Genomic DNA, 6,716 nt, shown 5'->3' with positions numbered 1-6,716 from the left:
CAACTAAACCCTAAACTGAGTACTACCACCTCCCCGCCTTCCTGGTTCAAGCTCCAGACTGACTTACTCATGTCCCTGGGCGTCTTCCAAACTCCTCGGAAACTTTACTTTGAAGTTATTCGCGACCCTGAGTTTGACGCATGTCGAGTCATTAAACGCGTGTCCCATCTCCTTATCCGCGTTTTCCCTGGGCAGGAGTGTTTCCTTGTCGGGCACGTCCTCCTCTTGGTGAGTGGGGGACGCGGCGCTGCAGGAGGCCTCAAAGACCAGCACCAGCTCCCTTCCCGGCCCCCGCTCCTGGTGCTCGAGCTTGTAGTTTACGGGAAGTTCCAGGATAATGCGCCGACCACCCGACACCCTGATGGTGGCCACGTGACCTCGCCCGCACCACTCCACCACTGACTTTTGTCTCTCGTCCATCGCGTTACAATTATTGAAATATAGCAATGGGTTGTGTCCACTGTTCAGTGGTCAGGAGCAAGCAACCGAGGGAAGCGACCACTGGCAAGTGCGCCATCTCGCTACTGCTAACAATGTTACTTCTTACTTGCCTACTACTACTACTACTACTACTACTACTACTGCTACTACTACTATTGCTGTTACAACTACCGCTACTGCTACTAATACTATTACTATCACTATCGCTGGTGCTGCTGCTACTACTGCTGCAGATAGGCATCACAAACAGCTAAATGACACTTTCACGAGCACCTGCAAGACTCCCCTACACACACACACACACACACACACACACACACACACACACACACACACCAACTCACCAAACGTAAAGATAACCAAAAGTATGAGGTAAGACTTTCTATTGGTCAATTAGTGACCTCTTGCATATTCCAAACGTTTCTAGACTAAAATAAATTGAGAAATTCCCGGCAGTGAGTTGGTGCAGGAGGGTGCGATGCGGAGGCAGGCAAGCAGTGAGTGATGCTGTGACTACTTCCTTCAAGCCTGGCTGGGAGTGACCGCCGGAGCCAGGCCTCCGTCAGCCAGTATCCTCTCGAGTTCCTCCTTCACGATTCTTAAGAACATCTTGTCATCGAGTTCTTCGCCGTCATCATAGCCTCCACTTCTGCCTTCCTTTGCCTCCACATCACTCACTTCGGTCATGGCCTCGAAAGTTGACAAAAATAAGGTGATCACATACTCGGAGCCCAAGATGACCAGGGTGAAGGCGGATAAAATGAAGAGCATTTTCCAAGTCGAGTTCTTAAGAAAAAACACCTCATGTTTGAATATGCCCACCGTGTAGCCCGCCACGGTGCTGAATGTGTTGTCAAAAAACTCAAACTCTATCAGCTGATTCCCAAAAAAGCGATAAAAGGCAAGGGCGTGGACGACAGTGATAAGGGCGATGGTAAACAGTGCAGAATACGACTTCCTCAACGCGCGACGGAACATCAAGAAGAATATTGTCGCGTCTCTGGTTCCGTACCATTCCAAAGAAAGAACCTTGAGCAACACGGCGAGCATCCACAGTGTCTCCAAAGTGTTTATTCTGTGTTCCACCCTCGCCAGCGGCTCGATACCTTCGTAAAGTCCATACGGCTCGGCATCGGACCTCCTCGGCTGGTTGCGGATCTCATCCACAAACTTAGTTGTAGCGGAGTGGAGAAGTCTGGCTTCCGAGAAGTGTGTGGCAAGGCGCACTGAGATAGCGAGCAGGATCACCACATCAAGGGCCATCAGCAACATCCTCTTCTTTAGACGAATGCACTGAGCGCAAAAAACATCAAGGGCAGTTATCAAGACTAGCACCACCAAAGTCCACGCCATGAGTCTGCACCCCCGCGGATACACGAGGGAGAGGCGCAAGTTGACGTTCCAGCTTGTGGTCGTTAGTTTCTCTCCCACCACCGTGAGGATGCACGCCAGTCCGTGACGGAAATCAAACATGGTGAGGGAAATGGTTATTGTGCTGGTTAGTTGGTCAATCCATCCGCCATTATCAAACTCCTCCTTAATTAAAGAAAGCAGCTCATTGACACACTGGTTCACCTGCGCTGTGGGCACTGTGCTACACAGATCGTGACTGGCCATATCTCTGAGGCGGAGGCCCAGGTAGTAGCCGCCGTCTGGCACTGTGCACCAGCTGGCCGGCATGGCAGGCAGGCCGGCGGTGGGCGAGTGTTTCCAGGCAGGAGGCACAAGTGAGTCGTTCATCTCGCGATCCTTAACATCCTGCGCCGTCCAGTTACAGTGTTGACCGTAGATAGAGGTGTGGAGGTTGGGGTTCCTCACCTGACGCAGAGCCATCGTGCCCACCGCCTTCACCCACGGCTCCCCCGCCTCCAGCAGGTTGTGGTCCTGCAGGAACTTAACCGTCCGCGCCATGATACCGTGAATGGTTTGCGCGTCCACATGTTCTATCCTGAGGGGCCCCAGGATGGGCAGCCTCGTGGATGGACTGGCCACAGCGATGCACGTGGCAAGGTGGTGCAGCTGGTGGAAGGCGTCCAGGGTCTGCTCGGGGAGGGAGGAGAGGGCCAGAAGCGTCAACACGTACAGGGCGCTCACCAACGCCAGCTGCAGGTGGTGGTGGTGCCGCAGCGCCGCAGCCTGACATTTCCGCAGTGCCTCGATCACCATACTGTAATTGTTGCTGGAGAGAGAAGAAAATAAATAAGTTACGATGGGTTTCAGAGACCGTGTTACATCGTTTTCATCAATAACTCTCAAACAAACAAGGACTATATTTTGAAACGCTTCTACGCTGCACCCCGACTACTTCCAAAACACTTTCCAAGGGTTTTCAAGAGTGTTTTTACGGCTTTAGTGACATGTTAACAAGATCTCTACATTATTAAACGCGTGTTGCTGCTGGTGACGGCGGAGGCGACCGTGCTACTGCTGGCGGCGCAGGACGCAGAGGGGCACCGCAGAGTGTCAAGATGTTTGTGGTGTCTGGAGAAACTACATTCCTCCACCTCCTCCACCTTCACCACCACAGTACTAGCATTATACATCTACTACTACTCACACCACCACCGCCAAGACTACACCATCATGAATTAAGACAATATGCAGAGACAACCGAGTGATGATACGCCCAAAAACACATGGAATCAGCGAGAAAATAGCAACAAAGAGAGGCCTTGAAAGTTCATGATTGCCTTGTTAACCATTCTGCATATTTTGCAAGTCATCACTGGCTGACAACAGGCATAATTTTGACCTAATATGCCATGAACAAGCCATGCAGTGCCTGTTATTGTCTTTCCCATCTTTAAATGTAATAACCAAAAAACAGGAATAACTTACATGCCTGCCTGTATGCCTCGATCACAGAAAGCAAACAAGTGGTCGTACATAAATGTACAAGAAACTGCTGAATGTGTGAAGAGATAATGTTCAAATAAGAAAAAAGTAATTTACATAATGATTTTTCAAGAAAAGTAATAAGCGATCAGTTTGCGGGAAGGCCTCTTTGCGTTATGGCGGCAATTATGGGAGAGAGAAGCGTGCATTGGTGTGCGATTGTGCACCTTGGCGCTGCAGGAGGCGCGGGCACGACATGAGGAAGAAAACAGCGAGAAGAGAACTTGACGAGGGAGAAAGAAAAAAGACCAGGAATAAAATAGGAAAGATTAATGTGATAAAAAAATGAATAAATAAATAAATAACAAAGGAAGTATGACAAAGGAAGGGTGGAGAGAGGAGAGAAGGAACAGGGGGAGGTACAGGAGATTCTGCAAAGTGTTTCAGAGGTCGTTTTACATCCGAATTAATTAGGACCGTACTTCAGACACTCCACTAATTTTCGCCCCAGGCACCACTCCCACAATGCCTTCCCCCTCCCCCTCTGGCCACGTTCCCATAATCTCCTCTCCCTTCCCCCTAGGCCCCACTCCTATAATGCCCTCCTTTTCCCCCAGCTCCACCCCCATAATGCTCTCCCCCTCTACCCCAGGTTCCACTCCCATAATGCCCTCCACTTTCCCCGCCCATGCCCCACTCCCATAAAGCCTCTCCTAAATTTTTTGTTTAAAGTTTATTGACTGATACTTTGATGACAGCCTTCTTGCACGAACACAGTGAAACCAAAGTAATTATGGATTCTTTTCAGACCAGCAGTTCAGGGGCTGGAGAAGCGTGTGGCGCTGTGCGGCTGTGACCCTTGACGCTGCAGGAGGCACAGCCGCGAGATGTGGGAAGAACATAAACAAGAAGAGAACTGCGATGACGATGACGAGGGAGAAAGGAGCAAGAAGAGAGAGGAGAGGACCAGGAACTGAATAGGAAAGATGAACGTGATAAAAAGTACATAAATGAATAAATAACAAAAGAAGGTATGACACAGGAGGGATGGAAGGAGAAAGGGAAAGGAGAGTGGCGAGTTGGGGACAAATAATACGGTAGGTTTCAGAGGCCGCGTTGCATCGCTTTTGTGGAGTGACCAACTATGGATCACAATTTAACGAGGCTTATTTCAGACACTGCTGATTTTTGTCACTATGGTGGAGGAACAGAAGTGGATAATGAATGCACTTGCAAAGACTACAAAAGGAGGAAGACGAAGGGGAAGAGGACTACGCCCACACACTCGCCAACACACCTGCACTCCACCCACGCACGTCGACACTGGCTTTCCGCGCCTCCCACGCCTTGCGTCCAAGGATGCTTGCTCGCCTCCCACCCACAGCCGCGACACTCGCTGCTTCGCTCCGCTGTTTGAAAACCTTGACGAAACGCGCGCCGCACCTTCCATTTTCCCTTAATTAGTGAGACCCGCGCCCATCTGAGGGTCAGACGTCCACCTCACTCAACACTCACAGAGAAAACAGTAACAAAGCCTCACTGCAATAACTGTCACGCCTTCCCTCAGAGAGAGAGAGAGAGAGAGAGAGAGAGAGAGAGAGAGAGAGAGAGAGAGAGAGAGAGAGAGAGAGAGAGAGAGAGATATTCCAAGCAGGAAAGCAAGTTTGTTTGTTAGTAAAGCAAACAAGATGTAGTGTATTGTGTCTTATGTGGTGGTGTGGTGTGGTGTGGTGTGTGGTTGATATGATGGTGTGGTGTGGTGTGGCAGTGCAAATATCTCTTGCCTGTCATAGCCACGTCAACACCCCTCCTCCTCCACTAAGGCCCCACTCCCATACTGCCCTCCTCTCCCCCCCAAGACTCCACTCCTATAAAGTCCTCCCGCTCCTCCCCAGGCCCTACTCCCATTATATCCTCCCTCTCCCACCCAGGCCCCACTCCCATAATGCCCTCCCCTTCCCCTCTCCAAAAGACCTCACTCGTACTTCACCCATCCCCTTCCATCATTTTCTACAAGGCGCCGCATGTCCCCTTGCTGCAGTGTGGCACATGCACGCTGGAATGGGAGAGGCGGCGGGGAGGAGCCTTGCCTCGTACTGTCTTGTCCTCACACACCAGTTCACCAGCAGCAGCAGGGAGTTCACCACTTGCTATCTCCCAACAGCTGCCGTGTAACCTGGCCTCTCCAAGTAATGGCCGCGGTGACACGTGGCTTCACTTCCTGTCGCTCGCTGAGGAGCTTTTAGCGTGCACTGTACTCGTACAACACACAGACACACGCACACGACAGTCATGGAGAGAGTCTTGCCGTGCCCGATGCTGCTCCTGCTGCTCCTGGCGCTAAGTCCTGGAGGTGCACCAAGCCCCACCCTGGCCCAGGACTGCAGTGCTGCCGACACAGTAGTGAAAAAAGGACAACTGTAACGCTCCTTTTTATTATTTCTGTGTTTCTTTGAGTCTCCCCAATAATTGTTTTCTTTTGTAGCTTGCGGTGAAGAGGAGGATAATAGCGGTAATTAAAGGTTTAGTGATTATATGAAAAAGTATATTTATAAGGCGTGTATTCGTGGGAGTGATTTAGAAGTCTTGAAACATTTGTTATAAATAGTCTTTACTTATTTCAACTGTGGTTTTCTCTAATCAGTGGTAATACGAATAATAGGATTACATCATGTTGCGTCAGCCTACCAGTAACTCATAAGGTGTCATTCCCTAGCTTATAAAATATGTTAGTAATTTAGAATTCAATTATTAACTTCAACTAATGTCCAGCCTATATGCTCACCTTGCTAGCCAATTATTCCTGCATTTTTATTTAAACTCACGGTTCAGTAAAATTATTTGTGAAAGAAGAGAGAGAGAGAACTAGCTAAGGTTCCAATAACTTCAGAGGCCTGGGGGTGGGTGTTGAGGGGGAGAGCACAGAATGGCGTCTCCCTTCCCTCTGGCAACAGGTGGGTCTCGTAGCTCTGAAATATTTGATTTTTCTTTTATTTAGAAGTGAATATTACTGTGTTCATGTTTATTATTCATGTCTCTAGTGAAGATATAGTGACTGTACGTGTTGACAGAATGGCGTCTCCCTTCCCTCTGGCAACAGATAAAATAGCCGGTGTTGGTCCCACGTGGAGACAGGCCACAGAGTCTTGGGAAAGTGTTAGCCATGTAATGTTTCTTTAGTCAAATATAGTCTACTGTGAATGTGTTGTGAGCAATATTATTGTTGTAGAGAAGTGATGGATGAAGGCTGTGACGCTATTTAGGGATATAACGGTGCCCAGAATCAATGGTACTCTTGAGGAGTTATAAAAGTAATTATTTTTGCTATTTTTATATTTTTCGTTCCTCATAATAAAGCCACACTGTAGGTACTGTGTGATAATTAACCTCTCCCTACCCTCTGGCCATGACGATGAAGGCGAGAACCATTACCAATCAAA

At 49.1% G+C, this 6,716-nt stretch overlaps 1 long non-coding RNA gene across 1 annotated transcript in view; it reads left to right on the top strand.

Moving 5' to 3' along the window:
• Nucleotides 1-5,000: 5,000 nt before the first annotated feature.
• The window catches only part of LOC135094060 (uncharacterized), a 2,933-nt gene continuing 1,217 nt past the window's right edge, over nt 5,001-6,716 (top strand). Inside the window, exon 1 of the long non-coding RNA XR_010263570.1 lies at nt 5,001-6,230. This is a non-coding gene — a long non-coding RNA (uncharacterized LOC135094060). The remainder of the gene's footprint in view (nt 6,231-6,716) is intronic.

The sequence above is a fragment of the Scylla paramamosain genome, chromosome 44 (genome assembly GCF_035594125.1).
Source record: "Scylla paramamosain isolate STU-SP2022 chromosome 44, ASM3559412v1, whole genome shotgun sequence".
Lineage (NCBI taxonomy): Eukaryota > Metazoa > Arthropoda > Malacostraca > Decapoda > Portunidae > Scylla > Scylla paramamosain.
The sequence above is the reverse complement of the archived record's forward strand: the minus strand, read 5'-3'. Positions and strand labels throughout refer to the sequence as shown.